Source organism: Mustelus asterias, chromosome 8 (assembly GCF_964213995.1).
Source record: "Mustelus asterias chromosome 8, sMusAst1.hap1.1, whole genome shotgun sequence".
Classification (NCBI taxonomy): Eukaryota; Metazoa; Chordata; class Chondrichthyes; order Carcharhiniformes; family Triakidae; genus Mustelus; species Mustelus asterias.
In genome coordinates this window covers 13,175,849-13,193,526 of record NC_135808.1, presented here as the reverse complement: position 1 = coordinate 13,193,526, position 17,678 = coordinate 13,175,849, and the positions used below count along the sequence as shown (strand labels likewise).

General features: G+C 44.3%; 1 long non-coding RNA gene across 1 annotated transcript in view; it reads right to left on the bottom strand.

Moving 5' to 3' along the window:
• Positions 1 to 17,678, bottom strand: part of LOC144496867 (uncharacterized) — an 825,626-nt gene that overhangs the window by 609,971 nt on the left and 197,977 nt on the right. The window lies entirely within an intron of this gene.

Below are 17,678 nucleotides of genomic sequence, written 5' to 3'. Positions count from 1 at the left end.
TAAGTGTGTTCACAAGAGTTGAATGCAATGCTCTACTTGTGACTTTAACCACAGCTTTATGAAGATTCAATGTAACTTCCCTGCTGTGGGCTGAATATCTCTCCGAATAAAGCTTCGGGTTGCATACGCTTCGCTGATTCAGTCAATGAGTCCGAACACCTTCAAAGATCTGTGCAAATGAACTCCCAGCTTCTTCTCTCCCTGAACTCTCTTTAGATTTGTGTTAAAATGCATCATCTCAAATGTCTCTGTTAAATTTCATCAGTAAGAAGTTTAACAACACCAGGTTAAAGTCCAACAGGTTTATTTGGTAGCAAAAGCCACACAAGCTTTCGAGGCTCTGAGCCCCTTCTTCAGGTGAGTGGGAATTCTGTTCACAAACAGAACTTATAAGACACAGACTCAATTTACATGAATAATGGTTGGAATGCGAATACTTACAACTAATCCAGTCTTTAAGAAACAAAACAATGGGAGTGGAGAGAGCATCAAGACAGGCTAAAAAGATGTGTATTTCATCAGCCACTTCTCTGCCTTTTCCTGTTGGCCTATGTCCTGTTGCTGTCGATTTCTATTTTGTTCAAAGTTTGTCACTGCAGGTTGGATATTATCTACAAATATTGGTAGGAATTCTCCAGCCGTATGCGCCGGCAGGAATTTCCGGCAACCCCACCTGTGGGATTCCTGCCGGTGTGGGTGGCATCAATGGGAATTCCCATCGACAGTGGCGAGAGCAGAGAATCTCGCCACTAGAAAACAACCCGCCACCTCCCACCGGTGGGAAACACGCGGCCAGGAGGCTGGAGAATCTTGCCCTTAGAAATTCAACAGATAATAAAGTTTGAAAGCTTATTTGTTAGTGTCATAAGCAGGCTTACATTAACACTGCAATGAAGTTACTGTGAAAATCCCCTAGTCACCACACTCCGGCACCTGTTCAGGTACACTGAGGGAGAAGTTAGCATGGCCAATGCACTAACCAGCGCGTCTTTTGGGATGTGAGAGGAAACCGGAGCACCCGGAAAGAAGCCCAGGGAGAATGTGCAGACTCCCACCCAACTGGGAACCGAACCTGGGTCCCTGGCGCTGTGAGGCAGCAGTGCTAACCACTGTGCCACCGTACCACCCATAAAGTTGTTTATAGAAAAACAAATTGGTAAAATATTGGAAAAAAAATCAGAAAAAAAAGCAGCTCTCACCCTCAGGGGACACCATTGTCCACCTTCCTCCAGTTAAAGAAAAAACATTTACCACCACTCATTGTTCACTATTAATCTAATATTTTTATCCAAGTTGACACGTATCCTCCCATTCCATGAGCTTCCACCTGATTGGCCGTGCTAAATTGACTCTGTAGAGTCAGTAGGGCCTGGATGGGATTGTGGGTGGTTCACAATGTTGTGAAAAACATTGTCAAATCTTATCTTAAAATCCATGTCGACAATATTTATTCCATTCCTCTCACTGATTCACTTTGCTACTTCATCAAAAAATTCAATCAGATGAGTAAGCAGGATCTGACTTTTACAAATCCACATTGGTTCTCCTTAATGAACTCAAATCTCTCAGAGAGCATGTTGACACGCTCCCTGATTATTGTTTCTCATACCTTGCCCTCTAAGCTGTGCCAGTCCATCAGATGCCACACACTTGACTATGAGCACTGGGCACATGGCATGTGTAAAGTAATCTGCTTCTCGCCCAATTGCTGCTTCGTTGAGTTGTGACATCATGCATGGCTGGGTTTCCTTTGGTGCCTGATCCTGCTGCGTATGGCCAGCCAACCAGAGGGGGGCAGTGGCATAGTGGTCACTGGATTGGTGATCTGGAAATGCATGGTAGTGGTCTGGGGACCCAGGTTCAAGTCCCATGATGGCAGATGGTGAAATTTGAATTCAATAAAAATCTGGAATTAAAGTCTAACGAAGACCATGAAACCATTGCCATAAAAACCAACCTTGGTTTTTCAGTGATTCATAGGTGTCGCTGGCTGGGACAGCATTTGTTGCCCTTCCCTAGTTGCCCTTGTTCTGAGAGCAGTTGAGAGTTAACCACATTGCTGTTGCTCTGGTGTCACATGTAGGCCAGACTAGGTAAGGACAGCAGATTTCCTTCCCTAAAGGACACTAGTGAACCAGATGGATTTTTCTGACAATGGTTTCATGGTCATCAGTAGATTCTTAAATCCAGACATCTTTTTTTATTGAATTCAAATTCCATCATCTGCTGTGACGGGATTCGAACCCGGGTCCCTAGAACATTAGCTGATCTCTGGATTGACAGTCTAGCACCCCCCGCCCGCCCCCCGCCCCCACATTTGATTCACTGATATCCTTTAGGGAAGGAAATCTCCTGTCCTTACCTGGTCTGGTCAGCCTACATGTGACTCCAGCCTAACGGCAATGTGGCTGACTCTTAAATGGAGGTGACGAAGACAAGGGGTCACAGGTTCAAGGTGAGGGGGGCAAGGTTCAACACAGATGTCAGGGGGACGTATTTTACACAGAGGGTGGTGGGGGCCTGGAATGCACTGCCAAGCAAGGTGATTGAGGTGGACACGCTGGGATCGTTTAAGACTTATCTAGATAGCCACATGAACAGACTGGGAATAGAGGGATACAAACAAATGGTCTAGTTGGGCACATGAGCGGCGCAGGCTTGGAGGGCCAAAGGGCCTGTTCCTGTGCTGTATTGTTCTTTGTTCGAGTGAACAAGATAGGTCTTTCCAACAATCGACAATGGTTTCATGGTCATCAGTAGATTCTTAGTTCCAGATATTTTCTATTGAATTCAAATGACACCAACTGCCATGGCAGGATTCAAACCTGGGTCCCCAGAACATTAGCTGACTTTCTGGGTTAATCATCCAGTGATAATACCACTAGGCCATCGCTCCCCCCAAAGTTGAGGAGTTGAAGCCCCGTATCCAGACCAAAACGCAGCTCATGCCTTGCCCGCTCTTTATAAATATGAGAGAAAAGTTGCAGTGGGACCTATGTGTGAAATGTGTGAATGAGAGAGGCTTTTTAAAGAACTCAATATTTATTGACTATAATTCCAAGCATTATTGAATGAGTAGTTAACGGGTGAATCCTCCATTCTCTCTCTCTCTGGTGGCGGGTTTCTAGGAAGGGTGGGGTGGAGGGGGGGAGGGGGATGGCTGTACCTGAATCCTGTTGCCTCCCCACCTCCAGCAGAATTAGTTTCTGGGTGGAAGGTCCATGGTGAAACATCTTGCCTCGCTGCAAATTGAGTCCCTTCCATAGTCAATTAATGACAACTTAAGGGTTTCTGCCCTCTATACCTGGGATTAACCCAGGCATGCGAAATGCATGGCAACTTCATCTGTGTGGGCACCTTATCACCAAGGTGGGGGGAGGGCCTTTGCATCAAAGGCACTCAGTGCCTGATCGGGAGACTGGACACTGGGAAGGGTTTGCCCACTGACAGGTAACCACCATGCACTTCCTGCCCAGTCGGCCTCCACCTGGAGAAACCCCTACATTATTTCCCACATTAGTTACCTGTGACCTGGGCAACATTGTGGCACAGTGGTTAGCACTGCTGCCTCACAGCACCAGGGACCCGGGTGCAATTCTGGCCTTGAATGACTGTCTGTGTGGAGTTTACATGTTCCCCCATGTTTCCGTGGGTTTCCTCTGGTTGCCCTGGTTTCCTCCCACAGTCCAAAGATGTGTGGGTTAGGTTGATTGACCATGTTGAATTACCCCTTAGTATCAGAGGGATTAGCAGGGTAAATACGTGGAGTTACGGGGATAGGGCCAGGATTGGTGTCGGTGCAGGCTTCATAGGCCAAATGGGTCTATGATTCTATAACCTGGTTGCTTTGAATCCTGGGATTCTGATGCTTGTAGTACCAGCACCAGCCATCCTATCTCAGTGACACTGCTTAGTATAAGAGCTACCAGCCTCTGATTAGTTGGATGCCCTTTCTGGGCAGGACCTCCCTGTTGCAAAGTTAAGTAGAGCATGAGAAGTAGAATGTTAGAATTTGGTGGTTTGTAAAATTATTTTTAAAATTGTAAAATGCTAGAGGAGAAAGCTCTAAGGTCATACTTTTTCTGTGCTTAGAGAGTTAAAATAAAAGTGCAGGTACACATAGAGCCCAGACTGAAACATTTGTATCGAAGGCCAAGCAGCAGGGTTGCCTTGGTAACAGGCTTTTTGAATTTAGCCAATCAATTTGAATTATAACAGGCTTTTGAATTTAACCAGTTTGAATCAGGCACTTGGATACCAGCAACCTATTGGACTTGAGTCTGATAGTTTTGGCAGCCTGGGACCAACCCTATTGTGGGGGATGTTGATATGTCATCACAGGTATAAAAGAAGAGGTCAGTGGGACAATAAGCAGAGACAACAACTGCCATCTGCCAGAGAAACAGCCTCATCTATGTCTTTGAGAAAGCTCCATCTAGATAGCAAAGGTACCAAAGCAGATGGAAGTTCCAGACAGAAGAATCAACAGAGAAAGCCCAGAATATTCCGGAAGATGCCAAACCTGGTCGTAATTTAGAGAGTGACTAAAATTCTATTCTTTGGTTAATAAGTGAGAATTGTATTTATCTAAACAGCCTTCCATTAGAATCGTGTTTTATTTGGTTTGTTGATAGTTTAGTTAATAGTTCACTGTTAGTTAGATAAATAAATTACTTGCTGACTTTAGATGTCAGGGAGTTATTTTGATTTAACCACTAAAAGTTGCTGAAGCGCAGATCGTACCACTCACTTCAGCAGATTATGAGGGAAGGTATTCCTCTTTGAGTGGTTAGGTGTTAGTTCTCAGAGGGGGATCCACCTCCACTTCATCCCCCATCTCCCCGGGGTCTTAGTTCAAGGGAGAGGCCTGCAGGTGGTCTTGGCACTGCCTGATTGGCTTTGCTTTCCCAAGAAGAGGCAATGTTGTCTCTTGGCTCTCCAACTGGCAGAGAAGACTCCTGATCCTTCTAGAAAATTCCATCTGCTGCTGTCTTTATTCACTTCTGTATAAATCTAAGCTTGTTACTTTATGATTGCATTTCAGGAAGTTGTCCATACCACCAAAAGTCCTCCTGTCACATTCTGCCATTTTATACAGGATACCCAGCTTTAGCCAACCTTACCTAACATATAGTCATTCAAGAGAGACTTTTTTTTCAGTCAGTGGGTTCAAATAGACAAAGAACAAAGAACAGTACAGCACAGAAATAGGCTCGTTGGCTCACCAAGTCTGAACCGTCACAGATGCCTCTCTCATCTAATATTTTCTTGCCTCAATGTGGTCTATATCCTCTATTCCCTGCCTATTCATGTATCTACCCAGGTGCCTCTTGAAAGTCTTAGACAGTCACTGGAATATTTGGAATATTGTGAGCAATTTTAGGCCCCATGTCTACGGAAGGATGTGTTGGCTTGGAGAGGGTCCAGAGGAGGTTCACTGTAATGATCCTGTGAATGAAAACCTTGACATATGAGGAGTGTTTGAGGACTCTGGGTCTGTACTCGATGGAGTTTAGAAGGATGAGGGGGGATCTCACTGGAACTTACAGAATACTGAAAGGCCTGCATAGTGGACGTGGGAAAGATGTTTCCATTAGTAGGCGAGACTAGGATCCGAGGGCACAGCCTCAGAATAAAGGGATGACCATTTAGGACTGAGATGAGGAGGAATTTCTTCAGCCAGAGGGGGGTAAAATCTATGGAATTCATTGCCACAGAAAGCTGTGGAGGCCATCTCATTGAGTGTATTTAAGACAGAGATAGATAGGGTTTTGATTGGTAAGAGGATCAGAGATTATGGAGAAAAGGCAGGAGAATCATGTTTTATCCCTTGGGCGGCACAGTGGTTAGCACTGCTGCCTCACAGCGCCAGGGACCTGGGTTCAATTCCGGCCTCAGGTCTCTGTCTGTGTGCAATTTGCACATTCTCCCCGTGTATGCATGGGTTTCCTCAGGGTGCTCCCGTTTCCTCCCACAGTCCAAAGATGTGCGGGTTAGTTTGCTTGGCCATGCTAAATTGACCCTAGTGTCAGGGGGATTAGTAGGCGAAATCTGTGGGGTTACAGGAATAGGGATCTGTGTAGGACTGTGGTCAGTGTAGACTCGATGGGTCGAATAGCCTCCTTCGGCACTGTAGGGATTCTATGATTCTTCTAATGGGGTTGAAAGACTTATCAGCTATGATTGAATGGCAGTGCAAACTCGATGGGCCAAATGGCCTAATTCTGCTCCTATACACGGTAGCACAGTGGCTAGCACTGCAGCTTCACAGCTCCAGGGTCCCGGGTTCGATTCCCGGCTCGGGTCACTGCCTGTGTGGAGTTTGCACATTCTCCTCGTGTCTGCGTGGGTTTCCTCCGGGTGCTCCGGTTTCCTCCCACAGTCCAAAGATGTGCGGGTTAGGTTGATTGGCCAGGTTAAAAATTACCCCTTAGAGTCCTGAGATGCGTAGGTTAGAGGGATTAGTGGGTAAAGTATATGGGGGTAGGGCCTGGGTGGGATTGTGGTCGGTGCCGACTCGATGGGCCGAATGGCCTCCTTCTGCATTGTAGGGATTCTATGATTCTATGATATCTTATGGTCTTATTGTCTAATCAATAGATTTGAATTCAATGAAGTTTGCATGTGTTGCACTTGGTGCAGTGAGATTGTGTTGATTTAAGTAACCATTGCTTTTAACATCATGGGCAGAATTGTATGGCCTCACTCATCCCAAAACCATAAAATCCCACCTGAGGTCAATGGACCTTTCCATGGTCTGCCCCTCGCCTGCTCCAATTCCCGTGGTAATTGGGATGGCATGTCTAATCGAACGCCAACCAGTGGGCAGCACAGTGGCACAATGGTGAGCACTGCTGCCTCACAGCACCAGGTAATTTCGGGTCACTGTCTGTGCGGAGCCTGCACATTCTCCCCATGTCTGCGTGGGTTTCCTCCGGGTGCTCCGGTTTCCTCCCACAGTCCAAAGATGTGCGGGTTAGGTTGATTGGCCATGCTAACTTGCCCCTTAGTGTCAGGTAGATTAGCGGGGTGAATACATGGAGTTACTTGGATAGGGCCTGTTTGGGATTGTTGCCGGTGTAGAATCGATGGGCTGAATGGCCTCCCCTTCTGCAATGTAGGGATTCTATGATCAAGCAACAAAGTGGGAAATTCTATATAAAGAGATGCTCTCTCCAGTTTGTGGATGGAGAAAGGATGGCTGCAACAATAATTTAACAACAATAATGACAATAGTGGTTTTAAAATGGTGTTTCTGACTGAGAGTGAAGCATGCTGGGGTTTTGGCTAATTTATAGATTAAAATCAGATGCAGGTCGTAAAGTTGAGAGCTGTGATCTGAAGCTTGCCAGATAAGGGGAGTTGTTTACATTGGCCCAGACATTGGGTCTCCGATTTGTATGGCTGCTATGTATGGGACATAAAGTTTATTTATTTATTAATTACAAGTAAGGCTTACATTAACACTGCAATGAAGTTACTGTGAAAATCCTCTAGTCGCTACTGTCTGGCACCTGTTCGGATCAATGCACCTAACCAGCACATCTCTCAGGCCATGGGAGGAAACTGGAGCACCCAGAGGAAACCCACACGGACACGGGGAGAACGTGCAAACTCCACACAGACAGTGACCCAAGCCGGGAATCAAACCCAGGCCCCTGGCGCTGTGAGGCACCAGTGCTACCCCATGTCAAATGAACTAAGCAAAATGGCATTGTTCAAAAGTAATTTCATTGGATATTCGAGCCATGTGATCAGTTTCTGGTTACACAGTTGGCTGGATGACAGAGAATCTTCCGGAAGTGAGTGGAGAATTGTGGATAAAGAGACAGGTGAGCCTTTGTTTGCCAGTGATAACTCGAAGAGACCAACCATCGAGAGAATGTGCTCTGAAGGATGTTTCAGAGAGGGAGAAGATAGATTCTACATTGAGGATATTTCTTGGCCAAAGTTTTCCGAAAAAGGGCTAACGGGAGGACTTTGAATAGTGTGGAGGAGCAGAGGGATCTAGGTATATGTGTGCATAGATCCCTGAAAGTTGGGAATCAAGTAGATAAGGTTGTTAAGAAGGCATATGGTGTCTTGGCGTTTATTGGTAGGGGGATTGAATTTAGGAGTCGTAGCGTTATGTTGCAACTGTACACAACTCTGGTGCGGCCGCACTTGGAGTACTGTGTGCAGTTCTGGTCCCCACATTACAGGAAGGATGTGGAGGCTTTGGAGAGGGTGCAGAGGAGGTTTACCAGGATGTTGCCTGGTATGGAGGGGAGATCCTATGAGGAGAGGCTGAGGGATTTGGGATTGTTTTCGCTGGAAAGGCGGCGGCTAAGAGGGGATCTTATTGAAACATATAAGATGATTAGAGGTTTAGATAGGGTGGATAGTGATAGCCTTTTTCCTCTGATGGAGAAATCCAGCACGAGGGGGCATGGCTTTAAATTGAGGGGGGGTAGTTATAGAACCGATGTCAGGGGTAGGTTCTTTACCCAGAGGGTGGTGAGGGATTGGAATGCCCTGCCAGCATCAGTAGTAAATGCGCCTAGTTTGGGGGCGTTTAAGAGATCCGTAGATAGGTTCATGGACGAAAAGAAATTGGTTTAGGTTGGAGGGTCACAGTTTTTTTTTAACTGGTCGGTGCAACATCGTGGGCCGAAGGGCCTGTTCTGCGCTGTAATGTTCTATGTTCTATGTTCTATGTTCTATGAAACTCAGTAGTATCTATCTTCAATTAAATAGTTAAAGTTTATGCTTAGTTAAAGTTGATGCTTAGTTAAAGTTGATGTTCAGTTAAAGTTAAAATCCAGTTGAAAATTAATGTTCAGTTATAGTTAAAGTTCAGTAAAGACATAATGAGTTGCAACTGTTATTGTTTGAGTTGGTACTAGAAGTGTTAAATAAAGAAATAATTGAATTACTGTCCTTGTGTGTCTCATAAAACTGAAATGTTTGGAGGGTGTTTAAATTAAGGCTGTATAAAGAGTTCAAAGGTGAAATTATAAAAACAGGATCTGAACAATCTAGATGCAAGATTGGGGGAATATCCAGTGCTGACGTAGGTTTGAGCTGTAAAATTTGTGCTAACATCCAGTGACTTGGGCTGGATACAAGCTGAACTACTCGAAGGGGCATTTATTCATCAATCTGCTGTGCATATGCATAGAAGCATGAAATCTTGTCCACTGAGATTTGACTTATGGAATAGTCCAACATCATTAAGGACAAACAGATGAGACTGGAACTGGTGGAAAAGGAACAATCAGTTTGACAATGCCTCACTTCCATAAGAATAAAATAATTTGTCTCCAATGCCAAGCAAATTGATTATTGTCTTTTATGCTTCAAAGATTCTTGAAGATTCCTGGAGGTTTTGCAATGTTAATTTTATATTTAGTTTCATTTAATTATTAAACAATGTACCTTGTTAACCACGCCCTCTTTAAAAAAGTTTTGCCTCTGCAGGGTATCTATTTTTAGAAATGGATTAGATATTTCACGTAGGTTTTCACCACACATTAGCTTAATACTGTTGAACATGGAGAGGAAACAACAATCGACCAAACGTTTGCCCCATCACTGAGTTTCAACCCCCTGAAATCTGTCTCTGCATATCCTTTAAAACGCCACTAGTTAGTTCATACAACAGGGGTATTCATTTTTAAAGTTTATTTATTAGTGTCACAAGTAGGTTTTACCATTAACACTGCAATGGAGTTACTGTGAAAATCCCCTCATCGCCACACTCCGGCGCCTGTTTGGGTACACTGAGGGAGAATTTAGCATAGCTAATGTACCTAACCAAGAAGTCTTTCGGACTGTGGGAGGAAACCGGGGCACCCAGAAGAAACCCATGCAGAGAATGTGCAGACTCCGCACAGACAGTTACCCAAACCGGGAATTGAACCTGGGTCCTTGGTGAGTGAGGCAGCAGTGCTAACCACTGGCTTTGGGCCCAGGGATCACAATATTGTCATTTGCTGTTGACTCAAAACTAGGTTGAGGCAACCCAGACCATTAAAGACTCATCGAGGACAGAAATGTGTCAGCTGGATAGACAGATGTAATTTAATGTGAATATAATTCATTTGGGGAGGAGAATCAAGCAATGGGACTCTACATACAGTTCAGACAATGGTGGTGAAAAAGAACAGTGAGCTGTTCTGTGAAATTGCAAGCTCAGGAAGGTTGTGTTACAATAAAAGTTTAATTGTATCTTGTGTTATATAAATGTGGAAGAAAGTGGTTTGGTGAGTGGGAGGAAACCGGAGCACCTGGGGGAAACTCACTCAGACACGGGGAGAACTCCACACAGACAGTGACCCAAGCCAGGAATTGAACTACTGCCAGGGACCCGGATTCGATTCCCAGCACGGTCTGTGGGGATTCTGCACATTCTCCCCTGTCTGCGTGGGTTTCTTCCAGGTGCTCCGGTTTCCTCCCACAGTCCTAAAAGACATACTGGTTAGAAGCATTGGCCATGCTAAATTCTCCCTCACTGGACCCAAACAGGTGCAGGAGTGTGGGGGCTGGTGGATTTTCACAGTAACTTCATTGCAGTGTTAATGTAAGCCTACTTGGGACACTAATAAATAAACTTTAAACGTACATAAATTCCCTTTTAAGTTCCTAATCGGCCCTCTCTGCCTTTTACCCATGACTATTCCAGTTCATATATGGATAATTAAAGTTCCCACAGGCAGCAGATATGATGACTAGGGGTTTTTCATCGTAACTTCATTGCAGTGTAAACCTACTTGTGACACTAATAAAATAAATACAACTCCCCCCCCCCCATTCATTAATGGACGGCCTCACAGCGCCACCGTGCCGCCATATGAGACTAGCCCGATAGCCCTGCTACGGGATGAGCCGAACGGCCCTCCTGTGCTGTATCCTTTTACCATTAGAAAGCCCTTCCTAACAAACGTCTCACCCTCGAATAATTATTTGCTTTCGCTCATGATCAAACTCTGCATTTGAAATCTTCCTCAATTTGTTTGGACACTTAATCAGTCTACATTCTCATAACCGAGATAAACCACTCACTTCCCTCTCGTGCAGCTCCGAGAATCAATTACACTGGAAAATTTCACAGTGACTTCATTGTAGGTTGATGTAAACCTTACTTGTGACAAATAAATAAACTCCTTCCAAAAATTACTTAATTTCATTCACCAGTTTTAAGTATCGCGCAAATTTGCGACCACAATTGTGTTTCTAACCCCAGATTAACAATGCAGTGTAAATTAAGTCTGGCAGCCGATAGACTCATTCAATGACTTTAACTCAATGAATCTAGTTTTGTGAATGCTCTTATGCCATTCAGTCACAGATAACCTCAATGCCGAGACTCGAACCTACCACACATAGAAGCTAAAAGCTGAGCTCCCTCTTCGACAAGAAGCGCCGGCTCACTGATCCAACATTTCTGAATGTAAAAGACTCACCCAACTGAGTTTCAGGAAACCCAGTATTCGTGCAGCTAAACCGACCGGTTCTTTCTGCTGTTGTGTGAGTGTGTGGTACGCTCAAGAGAGTTAAATACTGCTGCCTTTGACAAGAGGAAGTTAAAAAACCTTTCTACTACTTTCTTGCTTACTTTCTAGCTTTTTAATGTTTTTGGCGCAATGGAAATCATTCTACATTATTCAAATTGCTTTTTAATTCACCAATAAAATATTGTGCAAACATATACAAGGCATTCTGAAAAAATACATATAAATGTCACTCTAATTGTCCTGTTCTAAGCTCCAAACCTTTTAAAAATTTGATTTATTATCACATGTATTGGGATACAGTGAAAAGTATTGGTTCTTGTGCTACACAGACGAAGCATACCGTTCATAGAGAATATAGGGAAGAAGGAAAGGAGGGGGTGCAGAATGTAGTGTTGCAGTCATAGCTGGAGTGTAGAGAAAGATCAACTTGAGGTCGGAGAGAGTCTATAAGAGTTAAAGCTTTAAAAACAGAATGAGAGTTAAAAATAGAATTAATGCTGGGGACAGCTCGCAAGAAGTCGGCAGATGTGATACAGATGGATTATCAGTGATGAAGGTAATTTCACCAGTGATAGTCAACAGTAGGAATTTGAATTCTTGCAGCTTATTTCATCTAATATAGAATTCCGTCAGTGTAGAAGGCTCTTCAGAGTATTGTGTCTGCACCAACCCTCCATCTTAGCCATGCCCAATCCCCATAACTATGCTGCTAATACCCCTAACCTACGCATCCTTGGAAATTAAGGGGGAATTTAGCATGGCCAATCTACCTAATTGCACATTTTTGGAGTGAGGGAGGAAACTGGGGGAAACCCACGCGAACACGGGGAGAATGTGCAAACTCCACACAGACAGTCACCTGGGCCAGAATCAAGCCTGGGTCCCTGGCAGCAGTGCTAACCATTGTATCACCATGACACAAGGATACCAAAGTAAAACGGGACCCCAGAACAAAAGAGATATTAATTAGGGCAATTAGTCAATCCATAAGCAGGCTGCATTTAGTTTACAGACCTCCTCAGGCCTCCTGATGCAGCCCCTGCTGTATTTTCACCATTTGCTATTACTTTTATTGCCGAGATCTTTCTGATTCTCGTGGCCACCGAGGGAGTGGGCATACCAGACACTAGAGTGTTTGCCCCATGTGTGGAAAGTGGCACCCCTCGTTCCAAAGACTAGTGTAGGAACACCAGCTGTTCAGGGAGGAATTTTTGACCCAGTGAGTGAAGGAATAGTCATATTGTACCTGTCAGTTCGCTTTCTCACTCCACAGATGCCGCCAGAAATACCACCACCTGCAAGTTCAGACACGATCCTGACATGGAACAATATGACTATTCCTTCACTGTCACTGGGTGAAAAATTCCTCCCTAAACAGCTGGTGTTCTTACACTAGATGTACTGCAAGAACTTAGCTTACCATCAAATTCTCAAGGGCAAAGAAGGATAATCAGCAAATGCTGAACTTACCAGAAATGTCCAGAGTGCAAAGATGATATTTTTAAAAGTATTGCAAGATATACATTTGTAGAATACCAACAGTCCATTAGTGAAGGGGGGAGATTTTATTTATTTTATTAGTGTCACAAGTAGGCTTACACTGCAATGAAGTTACAGTGAAAATCCCCTCGTCACCATACCTGCTGCCTGTGGAGACTTCAATTATGCAAATATTGACTTGAATATCATGGGTAAAAGGCAGAGAGGGCCAATTAGGGTCTCAAAAGGGAATTTATGTATGTTTAAAGTTTATTTATTCATGTCCCAAATAGGCTTACATTAACACTTACAGTGAAAATCCCCTAGTCGCCACACTCCTGCACCTGTCTGGGTATACTAAGGGGTATACTAAGGGGCAATTTAGCAAGGCCAATCAACCTAACCCGTACATCTTTGGAGTGTGGGAGGAAACTGGAGCACCCGGAGGAAACCCACGCAGACACGGGGAGAACGTGCAGAATCCCCACGGACAGTGACCCAAACTGGAAATCGAAACTGGCTCCCTGGGGCTGTGAGGCAGCAGTGCTAACCTCTGTTCCCCCATGTGGCCATAGTGGGGTTGTGGTAATGTCACTAGACTAGTAACTTAAGGGAAAAGGGTTCATGTCCCACCATGGCAGCTGATGGAATTTAAATTCAATGAATAAATCTGGAATATGTAAAGTTAGTCTGAGCCGTGTTGACCATGAAACTTGCATTAAGAAACCCACCAGCTTTACTAATCAGGGGAAGAAACCTGCCACTCTTACCCAGGCTGGATATATATTACTCTGTAAACTAATGTGCTGGACATCTTACCTGTCCTCTGAAAAGGCTCGTGCAAGCCCCTCAATTTGGGATGCACAAATGCAGGCCTCACTGGCAACACCCATGAAAGAATAAGAAAGTAATTACAGTACAAAGACAGGGAGCTGGTCTTGACGGAGAACAAATCAGGTTGGGAAGGATAGAATGTCACTTGACAACAACAACTCATGTTTATATAGCACATTTAACAGAACAAAATATCCCAAGATGTTTCACAGGCCCTCGAACCGTGGAGTGTGGGAGTTTAAGAAAGGCTAGAAATAAACCAAGAGGAATGTTTGAATAGTGGCACAAGTACCACTGAGAATGGAAGGAATTAAACACTAACTTTATTTGGTGACAGTAGCTTGTTAGAATAAACAGCTTAGTTTTCCCCAAGAAATATTGGAGTCAGAGCATCTGGAAGCTCACCATTGACAAAGACTAGATTTGGGAAGAATTGCTAGGAAAATGTATCACATACAGGCAGAAAACAAATGATAAACATGGATATAAAAATATACAGAGAGGAGGCAGAACAGGGTGAACAGTACTTTAGCAGCCCAAAAACAGGGTGATTAAGGGAAGGCCTAGAAGGAGGAATAAACTTTCAAAACATTTTGAAATTAACACAAATACGAAAATTCAAAATTAGAAAATATAACCAAGTGAAACTAAGTTAAAAAATCTTGCCTGCTGCTGAATTAGAGATGGGAGTTGAAGATTTGGTTCATAGAGCCACCCAGTGGCCACATTGTGTATTTACAAGCTGAGTGAAAATCTGGTCAGGATGAACATGTCACCAGTTGTAAGCTTTTCCTAGTTATGATCAAGTCACTAGAATGGAATTACAATATTCCTCTGTCTGCGGTTAACCACCAGCATAGTGGTTAACACTGCTGCCTCACAGTGCCAGGGACCTGGGTTCGATTTCCGGCTTGGGCCACTGTCTGTGTGGTGTCTGCATGTTCTCCCCGTGTCTGCGTGGGTTTCCTCCGGGTGCTCCGGTTTCCTCCCACAGTCCAAAAGGTGTGTTGGTTAGGTGCATTGACCCAAACAGGTGCCGGAACGTGGCGATTAGGGGAATTTCACTGTAACTTCATTGCAGTGTTAATGTAAGCCTTACTTGTGACTAATAAAGTTTAGCTTTTCATGACTAATGCATTTTAGCTGTAGGATAAAAGGGACACAGCTACAAATTTGTAAAAGTTGAGTTCAGATAGAATCATAGGGCGGGAGTTTAACAACTACCTTCATATAACATGGAAATATAGAAAGTAGGTGCAAGGGTAGGCCATTCGATCCTTCGAGCCTGCTCCACCATTTATGGCCGGAATTTTGCCCTTCCCGGAATCGGGGTGGGTGAGGCTGGCAGAATGGCATTCTCCCATGGCTTCGGGCAGGATTTTACAAACCTCAGGCGGGCGAGGCAGTAACTTCTGGTCATTATGTTCATAGGTGACCATCCAACTCAGTAGCCTGTTCCCACTTCCCCCCAAATCATTTGATCCCAAGAGCTATATCTAACTCCTTCTTGATAACATTAAATATTTTGCCCTCAATTACTTTTTGCAATAGTGAATTCCACAGACTCACCCCCCCCTCCCCCAACCCGAGTGAAGAAATTTCTCCTCATCTTAGTCTTAAATGTCTACCCCGTATCCTCAAACTGTGACCTCTGGACACCCCCATTATCGGGAACATCCTTCCTACATCTACCCTGTCTAGTCTTGTTAGAATTTTATAGGTTTCTATGAGATCCCCTCTCATTTATCTAAATTCCAGTGAATATAATCCTAATCGACTCAATCTCTCCTCATACGTCAGTCCCGATATCCCAGGAATCAGGCTACTAAACCTATGCTGCACTCCCTCTAAAGCAAGAACATCCTCCCGCAGATAAGGAGACCAAAACTGCACACAATATTCCAGGTGTGGCCTCACCAAGGCCCTGTATAACTGTAGGAAGACATCCCTGCTCCTGTATTCGAAACCTCTCGCTGTGAAGGCCGACACACCATTTGCCTTCTTTACTGCCTGCTGCACCTGCATGCTTACCTTCAGCGACGGGTGCACAAGGACACCCAGGTCTCGTTACACATTCTCCTCACTCAATCTATAGCCATTAAGATAATAACCTGAAATTCAGTGTAAATAGGTGCAGAATTCGTAAAACATCAGGGGAATATTTTTCACTGATACATAACAAACCCAACAAGAGGAAAGAGCAGTTCTGGATTCAGCTTTAGTGAATGAATCTGGGCATATGGAAAGGCTACCAGTGAAAGGATACTTTCATGATAGTAATCATTATTTAGTTAGTCTTGGAAAAGGTATGGAAAAGGATAAAGAGATAGATAAAGTACAAAAGTTTTTAATTGGGGAAAGGCCAATTTTATTGAACTGAGATGTGTTTCACCCAAAGCAAATTGCAAACAGTGACTTGGAGGAAATATGTGCTCTATGGGAAGCACTCAAGAAGAAGGGAATTCAGAACAAAGGTGTTCCCAAAAATCAAACGGTGACATTCCCAATTCCACCTCACCCCTACATAGCAGAGCATGGAGCGCAAGATAATGCAAAGAAAATACTTGTCAGATACCAAGAACTCCGTACAACAAAAAAGTCTAGAGGCAAATAGCGAGTGTGAGGGGGAGGAATTGAATAGGTGCCACAACCACATCAAAGGTGTTTTCTCAAAGTGGTTTGTGAGCTCAGATTTAGTGTGTTTCTATTTAGCTTTCTTTACAATTGTGAGTAGTTCTCGGCCTTTTGGCTAAGGTCAAGCCAGGTTGGGGTGTCATGCTTGCATCTTGTGTGCCTTTCTTGTGGGGACCATGAATTAGATTCAATTTGAATTTGTTTTTTTGGAGCAAGCAAGGAGATGGGTTAAGGGCTTGCACAACTCATTCTGTGCATTGGTTTTGTAATTTCAAGAAAGGAATAAACTTTTCAAAACCTTGAGTGGTTCAATTGCCTCCTGCTGGCCGGTGTCTGCGCTACAGGGAGGCTTTGACTTGGCGTGAGTGCATCCACTGCCTGGGACAATCAGCATCTTCTGCTTGGATCCGCTGTCAGTGTGCGGACAGATCAACATCTGCGACCAGTTTGAAATAGCCTTGGGTGCGGAGGTAAAACGTGGCAAGAGCAAGGCCATGTTCTTTGGGAACTGGGCTGACCGATCCCTTGTCCCCTTCAGCGTCAGGTCAGACACAATGAATGGAATGACATATAGCACAAACTCATCAAACCCATTAAATCCCTACAATGCAGAAGGAGGCCATTCGGCCCATTGAGTCTGCACTGACTCCCTGGCAGAGTATCTTACCCAGGCCCCCTCCTCCAAAACCCCACATATTTACCATGGCTAATCCTCCTAACTTACACATCTTGGAACACAAATGGGCAATTTAGCATGGCCAATGCACCTAACCTGCACATCTTTGGAGTGTGGAAAGAAACCGGAACTCCCGGAGGAAACCCACGCAGACACGGGGAGAACGTACAAACTCCACACAGACAATGACCTGACGCCGGAATTGAACTGGGGTCCCTAGCGCTCTGAGGCAGCAGTGCTAAGAACTGTGCCACCATGCTGCCCCCTTAACCACTGCTTCCAATTCCAAAATACAATAAGCATAAACCTGAGACAGTTATATTCAGCATAATCTATCAGAGGGGGTGTGAGTTTGCGTTTCTGCACTTGTCAAAAATACACAAGGGGAATGGCACAGTTCTCTGACTTTTCAACCTTTAAATTTAAAGGGCTACTGTTGTAGGGCAATATCAGGGATTGTGTATTTTATATTTTAATTTATATGCCCATTCATATTTTATTTAATTTCAGTATAATACATGCAGGGCTACATAGAGCAAGCCCAGACGGCCGGACCTCAC